We start from the raw sequence: 19,378 nt of genomic DNA, 5'->3' as shown, positions 1-19,378 counted from the left end.
TTATAGGGCTGTGAATGGTGCACCGTTATAGGGCTGTGAATGGTGCACCGTTACAGGGCTGTGAATGGTGCACCGTTACAGGGCTGTGAATGGTGCACCGTTACAGGGCTGTGAATGGTGCACCGTTACAGGGCTGTGAATGGTGCACCGTTACAGGGCTGTGAATGGTGCACCGTTACAGGGCTGTGAATGGTGCACCGTTACAGGGCTGTTGCGGTCATTACATTCTGTCAGCCGGTTATTGTCATGAATGTCAGTCTTACGGTAATTGACTGTTAAAGCATAAACGTGTTTAGTATCTCCAGGCCTACAAGCTCTTTAGAAGATCTGCTATAAAAAAAATGAAAAAACAGTTGAATAAATCAAATATAAACCATCATAATAAATCCATTATTTATTTTCGTCTAAAGAAACACTATGATGTGAAGAAAATGTATTTCAGAAGAACAGAATATGAGTTGTCCTGCTGTATGTTATCTGGTTATGGGCCATTCCATTAGGCTGTAGGCTTCTTCATTTAGCAGACTAGATAAGTTTATAAGTCCCCTGCCATTACTTTGTAGTTAGAAGAATATAACTGAATTGATCTGAATAAAATAGATAGGATATTTTTCCCGTTCTAGAGACCAGTGCGCGTATGAAGTGACTTATGTTAAATGTAAAAGTGATAATTTGAAACGTGTCCTATATGATCTATAGTTATTTGGCAACTTGACTTGTGAATGACAGAAGTCTTAGAAATCAGAACATACAGTTGATTAGGAAACATCTACAACCTTTTTCCTCACCAATCTACACGCAGTACTCCATAATAACAAAGCAAAAACAGGTTTTTAGACATTTTTGCAAAAAAAATGTTTAAACAGATCCTGTTTCCTTTGATCATCCTTGAGATGTTTCTACAACTTGATTGGAGTCCAACCTGTGATAAATTAATTTGATTGGACATGATTTAGAAAGCCACAGACCTGTCTATATAAGGTCCCACAGTTGACAGTGCATGTCAGAGCAAAAAAAACAGGATTGCACAGATCTGGGGGAAGTGTATCAAAAAATGTCAGCAAGCATTGAAGGTCCCCAAGAACACAGTGGCCTCCATCATTCTTAAATGGAAGAAGTTTGGAACCATCAAGACTCTTCCTAGAGCCGGCTGCCAGGCCACAGAGTTCCTCTGTGAAGATGGGGGAACCTTCCAGAAGGACAACCATCTCTGCAGCACTCCACCAATCAGACCTTCATGTAAGAGTAGCCAGACGGAATCCACTCCTCAGTAAAAGTCACATGACAGCCTGCTTGGAGTCTGCCAAAAGGCACCTAATGACTCTCAGACAATGAGTAACAAGATTATCTGGACTAATGAAATGAAGATTGAAGTCTTTGGCCTGAATGCCAAGTGTCACATCTGGAGGAAACCTGGCACCATCCCTACTGTGAAGAATAGTGGTGGCAGCATCACGCTGTGGGGATGTTTTTCAGCGGCAGGGACTGGGAGACTAGTCAGGATCGAGGGAAAGATGAACAGAGCAAAGTACAGAGAGATCCTTGATGAAAATCTGCTCCAGAGCGCTCAGAACCTCAGACTGGGGTGAAGGTTCACCTTCCAACAGGACAATGACCATAAGCACACAGCCAAGACAACGCAGGAGTGGCTTTGGGGATACATCTCTGAATGTCCTTGAGTGGCCCAGCCAGAGTCCGGACTTGAACCTGATCGAACATCTCTACAGAGACCTGAAAATAACTGTGCAGCGACGCTCCCCATCCAACCTGACAGAGCCTGAGAGGATCTGCAGAGAAGAATGGGAGAAGCTCCCCAAATACAGATGAGCCAAGCTTGTAGCGTCATACCCAAGAAGACTAGAGGCTGTGATCGCTGCTAAAGGTGGTTCAACAAAGTACTGAGTGAAGGGTCTGAATACTTACTGATGTAAATGTGATATTTAAGTTTTTACATTTGCAAACATTTCTAAAAACCTGTTTTTGCTTTGTCATTATGGGGTATTGTGATGTCATTATGGGGTATTGTGATGTCATTGGGTATTGTGATGTCATGGGGTATTGTGATGTCATGGGGTATTGTGATGTCATTATGGGGTATTGGGATGTCATTATGGGGTATTGGGATGTCATTATGGGGTATTGGGATGTCATTATGGGGTATTGTCATTATGGGGTATTGTGATGTCATTATGGGGTATTGTGATGTCATTGTGGGGTATTGGGATGTCATTGTGGGGTATTGGGATGTCATTATGAGGTATTGGGATGTCATTATGGGGTATTGTCATGTCATTATGGGGTATTGGGATGTCATTATGGGGTATTGGGATGTCATTATGGGGTATTGTGATGTCATTGTGGGGTATTGTGATGTCATTGTGGGGTATTGTGATGTCATTATGGGGTATTGTGATGTCATTGTGGGGTATTGTGATGTCATTATGGGGTATTGTGATGTCATTATGGGGTATTGTGATTATGGGGTATTGGGATGTCATTATGGGGTATTGGGATGTCATTATGGGGTATTGGGATGTCATTATGGGGTATTGGGATGTCATTATGGGGTATTGTGTGTAGATTGAGGAAAGTTATGGAACAAGTCAAGGGGTCTGAATACTTTCCGAAACCCTGTTTATAGGCTGCATGATGTGACTGTAGGCTATTGATTTGAGAAAGCCCTGTTTATAGGCAGCATGATGTGACTGTAGGCTATTGATGATTTGAGAAAGCCCTGTTTATAGGCAGCATGATGTGACTGTAGGCTATTGATTTGAGAAAGCCCTGTTTATAGGCAGCATGATGTGACTGTAGGCTATTGATTTGAGAAAGCCCTGTTTATAGGCTGCATGATGTGACTGTAGGCTATTGATGATTTGAGAAAGCCCTGTTTATAGGGAGCATGATGTGACTGTAGGCTTTTGATTTGAGAAAGCCCTGTTTATAGGGAGCATGATGTAACTGTAGGCTAATGATTTGAGAAAGCCCTGTTTATAGGCTGCATGATGTGACTGTAGGCTTTTGATGATTTGCGAAAGCCCTGTTTATAGGCAGCATGATGTAACTGTAGGCTAATGATTTGAGAAAGCCCTGTTTATAGGCAGCATGATGTGACTGTAGGCTTTTGATGATTTGAGAAAGCCCTGTTTACTGCACACGCTGTTCTCTCAAGTCATCATGTTTGTACTTCTCAATTCAATATTGACTTTACAAATATGTACAATTAGTTTCAAGTGAGAATAACCCGTTATGAAATGGAGGCAGGAAGTCGGGCAGGGAGGGAAAATACATGTGTTCCATATGCACTCCAATAGCGAATGGAGGTCATGACCCTGTTCCTGTAGCTACCCAGTACTCTGTATGCCTTGGGCTAACCAACCTTGTTCCTGTAGCTACCCAGTACTCTGTATGCCTTGGGCTAACCAACCTTGTTCCTGTAGCTACCCAGTACTCTGTATGCCTTGGGCAATCCAACCTTGTTCCTGTAGCTACCCAGTACTCTGTATGCCTTGGGTTATCCAATCCTGTAGCTACCCAGTACTCTGTATGCCTTGGGCTATCCAACCCTGTAGCTACCCAGTACTCTGTATGCCTTGGGCTACCCAACCCTGTTCCCGTAGCTACCCAGTACTCTGTATGCCTTGGGCTATCCAACCCTGTTCCTGTAGCTACCCAGTACTCTGTATGCCTTGGGCTATCCAACCTTGTTCCTGTAGCTACCCAGTACTCTGTATGCCTTGGGCTATCCAACCCTGTAGCTACCCAGTTCTCTGTATGCCTTGGGCTATCCAACCCTGTAGCTACCCAGTACTCTGTATGCCTTGGGCTATCCAACCCTGTAGCTACCCAGTACTCTGTATGCCTTGGGCTATCCAACCCTGTAGCTACCCAGTACTCTGTATGCCTTGGGCTATCCAACCCTGTAGCTACCCAGTACTCTGTATGCCTTGGGCTATCCAACCCTGTAGCTACCCAGTACTCTGTATGCCTTGGGCTATCCAACCCTGTAGCTACCCAGTACTCTGTATGCCTTGGGCTACCCAACCCTGTTCCCGTAGCTACCCAGTACTCTGTATGCCTTGGGCTATCCAACCCTGTTCCTGTAGCTACCCAGTACTCTGTATGCCTTGGGCTATCCAACCCTGTAGCTACCCAGTACTCTGTATGCCTTGGGCTATCCAACCTTGTTCCTGTAGCTACCCAGTACTCTGTATGCCTTGGGCTAACCAACCTTGTTCCTGTAGCTACCCAGTACTCTGTATGCCTTGGGCTAACCAACCTTGTTCCTGTAGCTACCCAGTACTCTGTATGCCTTGGGCTAACCAACCTTGTTCCTGTAGCTACCCAGTACTCTGTATGCCTTGGGCAATCCAACCTTGTTCCTGTAGCTACCCAGTACTCTGTATGCCTTGGGCAATCCAACCTTGTTCCTGTAGCTACCCAGTACTCTGTATGCCTTGGGTTATCCAACCCTGTAGCTACCCAGTACTCTGTATGCCTTGGGCTATCCAACCCTGTAGCTACCCAGTACTCTGTATGCCTTGGGCTATCCAACCCTGTAGCTACCCAGTACTCTGTATGCCTTGGGCTATCCAACCCTGTAGCTACCCAGTACTCTGTATGCCTTGGGCTATCCAACCCTGTAGCTACCCAGTACTCTGTATGCCTTGGGCTATCCAACCCTGTAGCTACCCAGTACTCTGTATGCCTTGGGCTACCCAACCCTGTTCCCGTAGCTACCCAGTACTCTGTATGCCTTGGGCTATCCAACCCTGTTCCTGTAGCTACCCAGTACTCTGTATGCCTTGGGCTATCCAACCCTGTAGCTACCCAGTACTCTGTATGCCTTGGGCTATCCAACCCTGTAGCTACCCAGTACTCTGTATGCCTTGGGCTATCCAACCCTGTAGCTACCCAGTACTCTGTATGCCTTGGGCTATCCAACCCTGTAGCTACCCAGTACTCTGTATGCCTTGGGCTACCCAACCCTGTTCCCGTAGCTACCCAGTACTCTGTATGCCTTGGGCTATCCAACCCTGTTCCTGTAGCTACCCAGTACTCTGTATGCCTTGGGCTATCCAACCCTGTAGCTACCCAGTACTCTGTATGCCTTGGGCTATCAACCTTGTTCCTGTAGCTACCCAGTACTCTGTATGCCTTGGGCTAACCAACCTTGTTCCTGTAGCTACCCAGTACTCTGTATGCCTTGGGCAATCCAACCTTGTTCCTGTAGCTACCCAGTACTCTGTATGCCTTGGGCAATCCAACCTTGTTCCTGTAGCTACCCAGTACTCTGTATGCCTTGGGTTATCCAACCCTGTAGCTACCCAGTACTCTGTATGCCTTGGGCTATCCAACCCTGTAGCTACCCAGTACTCTGTATGCCTTGGGATATCCAACCCTGTAGCTACCCAGTACTCTGTATGCCTTGGGCTATCCAACCCTGTAGCTACCCAGTACTCTGTATGCCTTGGGCTATCCAACCCTGTAGCTACCCAGTACTCTGTATGCCTTGGGCTATCCAACCCTGTAGCTACCCAGTACTCTGTATGCCTTGGGCTATCCAACCCTGTAGCTACCCAGTACTCTGTATGCCTTGGGCTACCCAACCCTGTTCCCGTAGCTACCCAGTACTCTGTATGCCTTGGGCTATCCAACCCTGTTCCTGTAGCTACCCAGTACTCTGTATGCCTTGGGCTATCCAACCCTGTAGCTACCCAGTACTCTGTATGCCTTGGGCTATCCAACCTTGTTCCTGTAGCTACCCAGTACTCTGTATGCCTTGGGCTAACCAACCTTGTTCCTGTAGCTACCCAGTACTCTGTATGCCTTGGGCAATCCAACCTTGTTCCTGTAGCTACCCAGTACTCTGTATGCCTTGGGCAATCCAACCTTGTTCCTGTAGCTACCCAGTACTCTGTATGCCTTGGGTTATCCAACCCTGTAGCTACCCAGTACTCTGTATGCCTTGGGCTATCCAACCTTGTTCCTGTAGCTACCCAGTACTCTGTATGCCTTGGGCTATCCAACCCCCTGTAGCTACCCAGTACTCTAGCTACCTGTAGCTACCCAGTACTCTGTATGCCTTGGGCTATCCAACCCTGTAGCTACCCAGTACTCTGTATGCCTTGGGCTATCCAACCCTGTAGCTACCCAGTACTCTGTATGCCTTGGGCTATCCAACCCTGTAGCTACCCAGTACTCTGTATGCCTTGGGCTATCCAACCCTGTAGCTACCCAGTACTCTGTATGCCTTGGGCTATCCAACCCTGTAGCTACCCAGTACTCTGTATGCCTTGGGCTATCCAACCCTGTAGCTACCCAGTACTCTGTATGCCTTGGGCTATCCAACCTGTTCCTGTAGCTACCCAGTACTCTGTATGCCTTGGGCTATCCAACCTTGTTCCTGTAGCTACCCAGTACTCTGTATGCCTTGGGCTATCCAACCTTGTTCCTGTAGCTACCCAGTACTCTGTATGCCTTGGGCTAACCAACCTTGTTCCTGTAGCTACCCAGTACTCTGTATGCCTTGGGCTATCCAACTTGTTCCTGTAGCTACCCAGTACTCTGTATGCCTTGGGCAATCCAACCTTGTTCCTGTAGCTACCCAGTACTCTGTATGCCTTGGGCAATCCAACCTTGTTCCTGTAGCTACCCAGTACTCTGTATGCCTTGGGCTATCCAACCCTGTAGCTACCCAGTACTCTGTATGCCTTGGGCTATCCAACCCTGTAGCTACCCAGTACTCTGTATGCCTTGGGCTATCCAACCCTGTTCCTGTAGCTACCCAGTACTCTGTATGCCTTGGGCTATCCAACCCTGTTAGCTACCCAGTACTCTGTATGCCTTGGGCTATCCAACCTTGTTCCTGTAGCTACCCAGTACTCTGTATGCCTTGGGCTATCCAACCCTGTAGCTACCCAGTACTCTGTATGCCTTGGGCTACCCAACCCTGTTCCTGTAGCTACCCAGTACTCTGTATGCCTTGGGCTATCCAACCCTGTTCCCTGTAGCTACCCAGTACTCTGTATGCCTTGGGCTATAGCTACCCAGTACTCTGTATGCCTTGGGCTATCCAACCTTGTTCCTGTAGCTACCCAGTACTCTGTATGCCTTGGGCTAACCAACCTTGTTCCTGTAGCTACCCAGTACTCTGTATGCCTTGGGCAATCCAACCTTGTTCCTGTAGCTACCCAGTACTCTGTATGCCTTGGGCAATCCAACCTTGTTCCTGTAGCTACCCAGTACTCTGTATGCCTTGGGTTATCCAACCCTGTAGCTACCCAGTACTCTGTATGCCTTGGGCTATCCAACCTTGTTCCTGTAGCTACCCAGTACTCTGTATGCCTTGGGCTATCCAACCCTGTAGCTACCCAGTACTCTGTATGCCTTGGGCTATCCAACCCTGTTCCTGTAGCTACCCAGTACTCTGTATGCCTTGGGCTATCCAACCCTGTAGCTACCCAGTACTCTGTATGCCTTGGGCTATCCAACCCTGTAGCTACCCAGTACTCTGTATGCCTTGGGCTATCCAACCCTGTAGCTACCCAGTACTCTGTATGCCTTGGGCTATCCAACCCTGTAGCTACCCAGTACTCTGTATGCCTTGGGCTATCCAACCCTGTAGCTACCCAGTACTCTGTATGCCTTGGGCTATCCAACCCTGTTCCTGTAGCTACCCAGTACTCTGTATGCCTTGGGCTATCCAACCCTGTAGCTACCCAGTACTCTGTATGCCTTGGGCTATCCAACCTTGTTCCTGTAGCTACCCAGTACTCTGTATGCCTTGGGCTAACCAACCTTGTTCCTGTAGCTACCCAGTACTCTGTATGCCTTGGGCTAACCAACCTTGTTCCTGTAGCTACCCAGTACTCTGTATGCCTTGGGCAATCCAACCTTGTTCCTGTAGCTACCCAGTACTCTGTATGCCTTGGGCAATCCAACCTTGTTCCTGTAGCTACCCAGTACTCTGTATGCCTTGGGTTATCCAACCCTGTAGCTACCCAGTACTCTGTATGCCTTGGGCTATCCAACCCTGTAGCTACCCAGTACTCTGTATGCCTTGGGCTACCCAACCCTGTTCCCGTAGCTACCCAGTACTCTGTATGCCTTGGGCTACCCAACCCTGTTCCCGTAGCTACCCAGTACTCTGTATGCCTTGGGCTACCCAACCCTGTTCCCGTAGCTACCCAGTACTCTGTATGCCTTGGGCTATCCAACCTTGTTCCCGTAGCTACCCAGTACTCTGTATGCCTTGGGCTATCCAACCCTGTAGCTACCCAGTACTCTGTATGCCTTGGGCTATCCAACCCTGTAGCTACCCAGTACTCTGTATGCCTTGGGCTATCCAACCCTGTTCCTGTAGCTACCCAGTACTCTGTATGCCTTGGGCTATCCAACCCTGTAGCTACCCAGTACTCTGTATGCCTTGGGCTATCCAACCCTGTAGCTACCCAGTACTCTGTATGCCTTGGGCTATCCAACCCTGTAGCTACCCAGTACTCTGTATGCCTTGGGCTATCCAACCCTGTAGCTACCCAGTACTCTGTATGCCTTGGGCTATCCAACCTTGTTCCTGTAGCTACCCAGTACTCTGTATGCCTTGGGCTATCCAACCCTGTAGCTACCCAGTACTCTGTATGCCTTGGGCTATCCAACCCTGTTCCTGTAGCTACCCAGTACTCTGTATGCCTTGGGCTATCCAACCCTGTTCCTGTAGCTACCCAGTACTCTGTATGCCTCGGGCTATCCAACCCTGTAGCTACCCAGTACTCTGTATGCCTCGGGCTATCCAACCCTGTAGCTACCCAGTACTCTGTATGCCTCGGGCTATCCAACCCTGTAGCTACCCAGTACTCTGTATGCCTTGGGCTATCCAACCCTGTAGCTACCCAGTACTCTGTATGCCTTGGGCTATCCAACCCTGTAGCTACCCAGTACTATGTATGCCTTGGGCTATCCAACCCTGTTCCTGTAGCTACCCAGTACTCTGTATGCCTTGGGCTATCCAACCCTGTAGCTACCCAGTACTCTGTATGCCTTGGGCTATCCAACCTTGTTCCTGTAGCTACCCAGTACTCTGTATGCCTTGGGCTAACCAACCTTGTTCCTGTAGCTACCCAGTACTCTGTATGCCTTGGGCTATCCAACCTTGTTCCTGTAGCTACCCAGTACTCTGTGTGCCTTGGGCTATCCAACCCTGTAGCTACCCAGTACTCTGTATGCCTTGTGCTATCCAACCCTGTAGCTACCCAGTACTCTGTATGCCTTGGGCTAACCAACCTTGTTCCTGTAGCTACCCAGTACTCTGTATGCCTTGGGCTATCCAACCTTGTTCCTGTAGCTACCCAGTACTCTGTATGCCTTGGGCTATCCAACCCTGTTCCTGTAGCTACCCAGTACTCTGTATGCCTTGGGCTATCCAACCCTGTTCCCTTAGCTACCCAGTGCTTAATTATGCGAAACCAAATTATGTTCGGGAACATCGATAGTAACATGTTTTATCATGACAAAACGTATTTCATTAAAATGTTGACAGCCCCTCTCTCTGCGTGCCGGAGAAAGGAGAGAGAGGAGGACATGGAAACGTCACGGTGGTGGATTTCTGTAGCTAAAGGTAATAGTGTCACCCTATTCATTATTCAAATAAAATGCCCCGTTTACGAGACTATTCAAAATTAAATACAAATTCACTATAAGTGTATTCATAGCCCCCCCCCCCCACCACCACACAGTCAATGAACCAACAGCATAGCCCCCCACCACACAGTCAATGAACCAACAGCATAGCCCCCCACCACACAGTCAATGAAGCAACAGCATAGCCGCCGCCCCCACCACACAGTCAATGAACCAACAGCATAGCCCCCACCACACAGTCAATGAACCAACAGCATAGCCCCCCACCACACAGTCAATGAACCAACAGCATAGCCCCCACCACACAGTCAATGAACCAACAGCATAGCCCCCACCACACAGTCAATGAACCAACAGCATAGCCCACCCCTCCACCACACAGTCAATGAACCAACAGCATACCCCCCCCACCCTCCACCACACAGTCAATGAACCAACAGCATAGCCCAGGTCTATATGTTCTCTCCCAGACTCATGGAGAGATCATTTGTAGCATAGCAGAAGGTAACCAGTCCATCCACTATGCATAAGAATACAGTCCAGACAAAGGTGATTACTAGAATGTATTTAACGAGGCAAGTCAGTTAAGAACAAATTCTTATTTTCAATGACGGCCTGGGAACAGTGGGTTAACTGCCTGTTCAGGGGCAGAACGACAGATTTGTACCTTGTCAGCTCGGGGGTTTGAACTTGCAACCTTCCGGTTACTAGTCCAACGCTCTAACCACTAGGCTACCCTGCCGCCTCTACACTCTAACCACTAGGCTACCCTGCCTCCTCTACACTCTAACCACTAGGCTACGCTGCCACCTCTACACTCTAACCACTAGGCTACCCTGCCACCTCTACACTCTAACCACTAGGCTACCCTGCCACCTCTACACTCTAACCACTAGGCTACCCTGCCCCCTCTACACTCTAACCACTAGACTACCCTGCCACCTCTACACTCTAACCACTAGGCTACCCTGCCGCCTCTACGCTCTAACCACTAGGCTACCCTGCCTCCTCTACACTCTAACCACTAGGCTACCCTGCCACCTCTACACTCTAACCACTAGGCTACCCTGCCTCCTCTACACTCTAACCACTAGGCTACCCTGCCACCTCTACACTCTAACCACTAGGCTACCCTGCCACCTCTACACTCTAACCACTAGGCTACCCTGCCACCTCTACACTCTAACCACTAGGCTACCCTGCCACCTCTACACTAACCACTAGGCTACCCTGCCACCTCTACACTCTAACCACTAGGCTACCCTGCCTCCTCTACACTCTAACCACTAGGCTACCCTGCCTCCTCTACACTCTAACCACTAGGCTACCCTGCCACCTCTACACTCTAACCACTAGGCTACCCTGCCGCCTCTACGCTCTAACCACTAGGCTACCCTGCCACCTCTACACTCTAACCACTAGGCTACCCTGCCACCTCTACACTCTAACCACTAGGCTACCCTGCCGCCTCTACACTCTAACCACTAGGCTACCCTGCCGCCTCTACACTCTAACCACTAGGCTACCCTGCCACCTCTACACTCTAACCACTAGGCTACCCTGCCACCTCTACACTCTAACCACTAGGCTACCCTGCCGCCTCTACACTCTAACCACTAGGCTACCCTGCCGCCTCTACACTCTAACCACTAGGCTACCCTGCCGCCTCTACACTCTAACCACTAGGCTACCCTGCCGCCTCTACACTCTAACCACTAGGCTACCCTGCCTCCTCTACACTCTAACCACTAGGCTACCCTGCCTCCTCTACACTCTAACCACTAGGGTACCCTGCCTCCTCTACACTCTAACCACTAGGCTACCCTGCCTCCTCTACACTCTAACCACTAGGGTACCCTGCCACCTCTACACTCTAACCACTAGGCTACCCTGCCTCCTCTTTACTCTAACCACTAGGGTACGCTGACTCTGCAACGTTGGATTGTAACAGTAAATAACATTGTAACAATGTGTTGGAGGCCTGAGTTAGTAAATACTGTGTCGGTACAGAAACAGTGCTCTCCTGAACCTCCATCTCCCGGGCTGTGTCCCTAAGGGCGCCCCATTCCCTATATAGTGCACCCCTTTTGACCATGGGCATTAGCGCTTCGAGCTACATTAAGCATCAGATGAGCTGTTAAGCCCGTTTTAGACACAGTTTGAGTGCCCCCGACCCCCCCAAACAGACAAGATGGTTGATGGTCTTGTTGGGCCCCGACTCGGGGTCTTGTTGGGCCCCGACTCGGGGTCTTGTTATGGCTGAGGACCGGCCAGCCAGTCGACGTCTACGGTCACAAATGGCACCCTATTCCCTATATAGTGCACTACTTTTGACCATGGTGGCACCCTGTTCCCTATATAGTGCACTACTTTTGACCAGGGTGGCACCCTATTCCCTATATAGTGCACTACTTTTGACCAGGGTGGCACCCTATTCCCTATATAGTGCACTACTTTTGACCAGGGTGGCACCCTGTTCCCTATATAGTGCACTACTTTTGACCGGGGTCAATAGAGGATAGGATTTCATTTGGGACGTACCCTCTGAGTCTGTCAGCTATCTGTCATGTTAACATCTCCAGCCTGTCACTGTGATTTAATTAGTCCCTACGCAAATCTGGAGCATCATTTTATCAATCTGAGAAGGGTGAGGAGGAGAGGGGTGAGAGAGGGGAGCGGAAAGAGCAAGGAGAGGGAGGAGAGGGAGGGAGGAGAGGGAGGGAGGAGATGGAGGAGAGGGAGGGAGGGATGGAGAGATGGATGGAGGGAGGGATGGATAGGAGGGAGGGATGGAGGAGAGGGGAGGGGGATAGGAGGGAGGGAAGGAGACTGAGGAGAGGGAGGGATGGATGGAGGAGGAATGGAGGGAGGGATAGGAGGGAGGGATAGGAGGGAGGGAGGGATGGAGACTGAAGAGAGGGAGGGATGGAGATGGAGGAGACTAAGTAGAGGGAGGAGTGGAGGAGACTAAGTAGAGGGAGGAGTGGAGGAGACTAAGTAGAGGGAGGAGTGGAGGAGACTAAGTAGAGGGAGGAGTGGAGGAGACTAAGTAGAGGGAGGAGTGGAGGAGACTAAGTAGAGGGAGGAGTGGAGGAGACTAAGTAGAGGGAGGAGTGGAGGAGACTAAGTAGAGGGAGGAGTGGAGGAGACTAAGTAGAGGGAGGAGTGGAGGAGACTAAGTAGAGGGAGCCAGTCGGTTTCAGATTGTCTTCATTGATCATGATGTCTTTATATTTAGCTGTGTTTCAGAAACATGAGACTGGGAGGACTGACTGGGAGGACTGACTGACTGGGAGGACTGACTGACTGGGAGGACTGACTGACTGGGAGGACTGACTGACTGGGAGGACTGACTGACTGGGAGGACTGACTGACTGGGAGGACTGACTGACTGGGAGGACTGACTGACTGACTGACTGGGAGGACTGACTGACTGACTGGGAGGACTGACTGGGAGAGATGAAACCTAGTAGACATTATAACTCCGCCCCCCTCCCTCCCCACTGTAGTCCAATAGAAGTCTCTCATTAAGTCTGTAGATCTACAGAAGGAACACACTTAATACTGTTTGATTCCAACTAGGGCCTTTGTAACTTTTACCTCAGACACCTGAACCAGGCCTTCACAGTTCTGTCTGAAGTGGAGCTTTTCAGCTTGACATAGTGGGGTCTTTTACACAGAAATAAAACATCAAAACAAATCCCCAATTCCAGTCGGTTAGAGATCGTCTTACCAGACGACGTGGATTGGTAAATCCGCCAGGGAGCCTGTCACACACACAGACCCACACACACACACAGACCCACACACACACACAGACCCACACACAACACAGACCCACACACACACACAGACCCACACACACACACAGACCCACACACAAACACACACACAGACACACACACACACACACAGACCCACACACACACACAGACCCACACACACACACAGACCCACACACACACAGACCCACACACACACACAGACCCACACACACACACAGACCCACACACACACAGACCCACACACACACACACACACACACACACACAGACACACACACACACACACACACACACACACACACACACAGACCCACACACACACACACACACACACACACGCACACACACAGACCCACGCACACACACAGACCCACACACACACACAGACCCACACACACACACAGACCCACACACACACACAGACCCACACACACACACAGACCCACACACACACAGACCCACACACACACAGACCCACACACACACATACACACACACAGACCCACACACACACAGACCCACACACACACACACACAGACACACACACACACACACACACACACACACACACACACAGACACACACACACACACACAGACACACACACACACACACAGACACACACACACACACACAGACCCACACACACACACACACACACAGACCCACACACACACACACAGACCCACACACACACACAGACCCACACACACACACAGACCCACACACACACACAGACCCACACACACACACATACCCACACACACACACAGACCCACACACACACACAGACCCACGCACACACACAGACCCACGCACACACAGACCCACGACACACACAGACCCACACACACACACACAGACCCACGCACACACACAGACCCACACACACACACACAGACCCACACACACACACAGACCCACACACACACACAGACCACACACACACACACACACATACCCACACAGACCCACACACACACACACACACAGACCCACACACACACACAGACCCACACACACACACAGACCCACACACACACACACACACACAGACACACACACAGACCCACACAGACCCACAGACCCACACAGACCCACACACACACACAGACCACACACACACACAGACCCACACACACACACAGACCCACACACACACACAGACCCACACACACACACAGACCCACACACACACACAGACCCACACACACACACGCACACACACACAGACCCACACACAGACCCACACACACGCACAGACCACACACAGACCCACACACAGACCCACACACACGCACACACACACACACAGACCCACACACACACGCACAGACCCACACAGACCCACACACACACGCACAGACCCACACAGACCCACACACACACAGACAGACCCACACACACGCACACACACACACACACAGACCCGCACACACGCACACACACACACACAGACCCGCACACAGACCCACACACACACACACACACGCACACACAGACCCACACACACACACACAGACCCACACACAAGCACACACACACACACAGACCCGCACACAGACCCACACACACACACAGACCCACACACACACACAGACCCACACACACACACAGACCCACACACACACACAGACCCACACACACACACAGACCCACACGCACACACACACAGACCCACACACAGACCCACACACACGCACAGACCCACACACAGACCCACACACACGCACACACACACACACAGACCCACACACACACGCACAGACCCACACAGACCCACACACACACGCACAGACCCACACAGACCCCACACACACAGACAGACCCACACACACGCACACACACACACACACAGACCCGCACACACGCACACACACACACACAGACCCGCACACAGACCCACACACACACACACACACGCACACACAGACCCACACACACACACACAGACCCACACACAAGCACACACACACACACAGACCCGCACACAGACCCACACACACACACACACACACACACCCTCACTGTGTCTCCCTGGCTGCTGGTTTATGTCTGCTTACTGAAGTCTGTGTGAATAGTGCCGACTAACACAGGTTCTTCTCCTCTAGGGAGGTTATAGCAATAACCTCTTTCCTCCTCCACCTGTCTGACTGGCCTGTTCTCCTCCTCAACACCTGTCTGACTGGCCTGTTCTCCTCCTCAACACCTGTCTGACTGGCCTGTTCTCCTCAACACCTGTCTGACTGGCCTGTTCTCCTCCTCAACGCCTGTCTGACTGGCCTGTTCTCCTCCTCAACACCTGTCTGACTGGCCTGTTCTCCTCCTCAACACCTGTCTGACTGGCCTGTTCTCCTCCTCAACACCTGTCTGACTGGCCTGTTCTCCTCTTCAACACCTGTCTGACTGGCCTGTTCTCCTCTTCAACGCCTGTCTGACTGGCCTGTTCTCCTCTTCAACGCCTGTCTGACTGGCCTGTTCTCCTCCTCAACACCTGTCTGACTGGCCTGTTCTCCTCCTCAACACCTGTCTGACTGGCCTGTTCTCCTCTTCAACACCTGTCTGACTGGCCTGTTCTCCTCCTCAACACCTGTCTGACTGGCCTGTTCTCCTCCTCAACACCTGTCTGACTGGCCTGTTCTCCTCCTCAACACCTGTCTGACTGGCCTGTTCTCCTCCTCAACACCTGTCTGACTGGCCTGTTCTCCTCCTCAACGCCTGTCTGACTGGCCTGTTCTCCTCCTCAACACCTGTCTGACTGGCCTGTTCTCCTCTTCAACACCTGTCTGACTGGCCTGTTCTCCTCCTCAACGCCTGTCTGACTGGCCTGTTCTCCTCCTCAACGCCTGTCTGACTGGCCTGTTCTCCTCTTCAACACCTGTCTGACTGGCCTGTTCTCCTCTTCAACGCCTGTCTGACTGGCCTGTTCTCCTCCTCAACGCCTGTCTGACTGGCCTGTTCTCCTCCTCAACGCCTGTCTGACTGGCCTGTTCTCCTCCTCAACGCCTGTCTGACTGGCCTGTTCTCCTCCTCAACGCCTGTCTGACTGGCCTGTTCTCCTCCTCAACGCCTGTCTGACTGGCCTGTTCTCCTCCTCAACGCCTGTCTGACTGGCCTGTTCTCCTCCTCAACGCCTGTCTGACTGGCCTGTTCTCCTCCTCAACGCCTGTCTGACTGGCCTGTTCTCCTCCTCAACGCCTGTCTGACTGGCCTGTTCTCCTCCTCAACACCTGTCTGACTGGCCTGTTCTCCTCTTCAACACCTGTCTGACTGGCCTGTTCTCCTCCTCAACACCTGTCTGACTGGCCTGTTCTCCTCCTCAACACCTGTCTGACTGGCCTGTTCTCCTCTTCAACACCTGTCTGACTGGCCTGTTCTCCTCAACACCTGTCTGACTGGCCTGTTCTCCTCAACACCTGTCTGACTGGCCTGTTCTCCTCCTCAACGCCTGTCTGACTGGCCTGTTCTCCTCTTCAACACCTGTCTGACTGGCCTGTTCTCCTCCTCAACACCTGTCTGACTGGCCTGTTCTCCTCCTCAACACATGTCTGACTGGCCTGTTCTCCTCCTCAACACCTGTCTGACTGGCCTGTTCTCCTCCTCAACACCTGTCTGACTGGCCTGTTCTCCTCAACACCTGTCTGACTGGCCTGTTCTCCTCAACACCTGTCTGACTGGCCTGTTCTCCTCTTCAACACCTGTCTGACTGGCCTGTTCTCCTCTTCAACACCTGTCTGACTGGCCTGTTCTCCTCTTCAACACCTGTCTGACTGGCCTGTTCTCCTCAACACCTGTCTGACTGGCCTGTTCTCCTCAACACCTGTCTGACTGGCCTGTTCTCTTCAACACCTGTCTGACTGGCCTGTTCTCCTCCTCAGCACCTGTCTGACTGGCCTGTTCTCCTCTTCAACACCTGTCTGACTGGCCTGTTCTCCTCCTCAACACCTGTCTGACTGGCCTGTTCTCCTCCTCAACACCTGTCTGACTGGCCTGTTCTCCTCTTCAACACCTGTCTGACTGGCCTGTTCTCCTCCTCAACACCTGTCTGACTGGCCTGTTCTCCTCCTCAACACCTGTCTGACTGGCCTGTTCTCCTCTTCAACACCTGTCTGACTGGCCTGTTCTCCTCTTCAACACCTGTCTGACTGGCCTGTTCTCCTCCTCAACACCTGTCTGACTGGCCTGTTCTCCTCCTCAACACCTGTCTGACTGGCCTGTTCTCCTCTTCAACACCTGTCTGACTGGCCTGTTCTCCTCCTCAACACCTGTCTGACTGGCCTGTTCTCCTCCTCAACACCTGTCTGACTGGCCTGTTCTCCTCCTCAACACCTGTCTGACTGGCCTGTTCTCCTCTTCAACACCTGTCTGACTGGCCTGTTCTCCTCTTCAACACCTGTCTGACTGGCCTGTTCTCCTCTTCAACACCTGTCTGACTGGCCTGTTCTCCTCAACACCTGTCTGACTGGCCTGTTGTCCTCCTCAACACCTGTCTGACTGGCCTGTTCTCCTCTTCAACACCTGTCTGACTGGCCTGTTCTCCTCCTCAACACCTGTCTGACTGGCCTGTTCTCCTCCTCAACACCTGTCTGACTGGCCTGTTCTCCTCCTCAACACCTGTCTGACTGGCCTGTTCTCCTCCTCAACACCTGTCTGACTGGCCTGTTCTCCTCCTCAACACCTGTCTGACTGGCCTGTTCTCCTCCTCAACACCTGTCTGACTGGCCTGTTCTCCTCAACACCTGTCTGACTGGCCTGTTCTCCTCTTCAACACCTGTCTGACTGGCCTGTTCTCCTCCAGGGAGGTTGTTAGTTGGCTGGACTTGTTAGTTACTATCGATCTCTTACAACCGTTAATCTTTGGAGTCAGAAGACGAGCCTTCTTCTTCCTTACATTTTCTGCCCAGTGACTGTGAGAAGACGGCACCTTTTTTAATGACATTTTGGGTGGTCTAGTGTGGTGAGATGTGTGTGTTACCTATATACTACACTACTGTTGATGTACACTACCCATAATGCAGCCATGGCCAGTGTTCATTGTAGATGTAGTGAGTCTGTGTTTCACCCCTGTAGATGTAGTAAGTCATCATACTGTGTTTCACCCCTGTAGACACACACACACACACACACACACACACACACACACACTAATTAGTGTGTTATCTATGCGTGGGTTACAGAGCAGTATGCTTGGGCTGTCCAGACTTCACGACCAGGCTTACATCAAAAGACAGTGGCTCCCGCAACACATCAGCCTTAATCAGTGTCATGTACCTACACACACACACACACACAAGTACTCACACACTCTCAGGCGCTCTTTCTGGGTTCTCTGGGAGATCTGATGACTGGGCGGGTATCCATTAACTCTGTTGACAGGCAGTGGCTGGTACACACCAAACCAGGAAAATATAGCCTTTTCTATTCCACCAGGCCTGACCCCCCCCCCCCCACCACCAGGCTAGCTGTACAGTGCATCTCACACACACCACCCTGTAGCACATTAAAATTCTGCTGTGTCAGTAACTGTAATATGGTGAATTGGCATTTCCTGTGTGTGTGTCCTGAAAGGTCATGGAAGACTGGCTGTGGTTGGGCGCGCACACACACACACCCACACCTACACACACTCTCTCTCTCTCCAGTGTCCAGACTCTGCCTGTATGTCCTAGTTTAACCCTCTCTCTCTCTCTCTCTCTCTGTCTCTCCAGTGTCCAGACTGCCTGTGTGTCCTAGTCTAACCCTCTCTCTCTCTCTCTCTCTCTCTCTCTCTCTCGGTCTCTCCAGTGTCCAGACTGCCTGTATGTCCTAGTCTAACCCCATCTCTCTCTCTCTCGGTCTCTCCAGTGTCCAGACTCTGCCTGTATGTCCTAGTCTAACCCCATCTCTCTCTCTCTCGGTCTCTCCAGTGTCCAGACTGCCTGTATGTCCTAGTCTAACCCCATCTCTCTCTCTC

The 19,378-nt window shown here is 50.9% G+C and overlaps 1 protein-coding gene across 1 annotated transcript in view; it reads left to right on the top strand.

The window, feature by feature from the left end:
* Positions 1-19,378, top strand: part of LOC115122782 (catenin alpha-1-like) — a 271,073-nt gene that overhangs the window by 229,642 nt on the left and 22,053 nt on the right.

This window comes from Oncorhynchus nerka, linkage group LG6 (assembly GCF_034236695.1).
Source record: "Oncorhynchus nerka isolate Pitt River linkage group LG6, Oner_Uvic_2.0, whole genome shotgun sequence".
In the NCBI taxonomy this organism is placed as follows: Eukaryota; Metazoa; Chordata; class Actinopteri; order Salmoniformes; family Salmonidae; genus Oncorhynchus; species Oncorhynchus nerka.
This window is presented reverse-complemented; position numbering and strand designations above follow the sequence as displayed.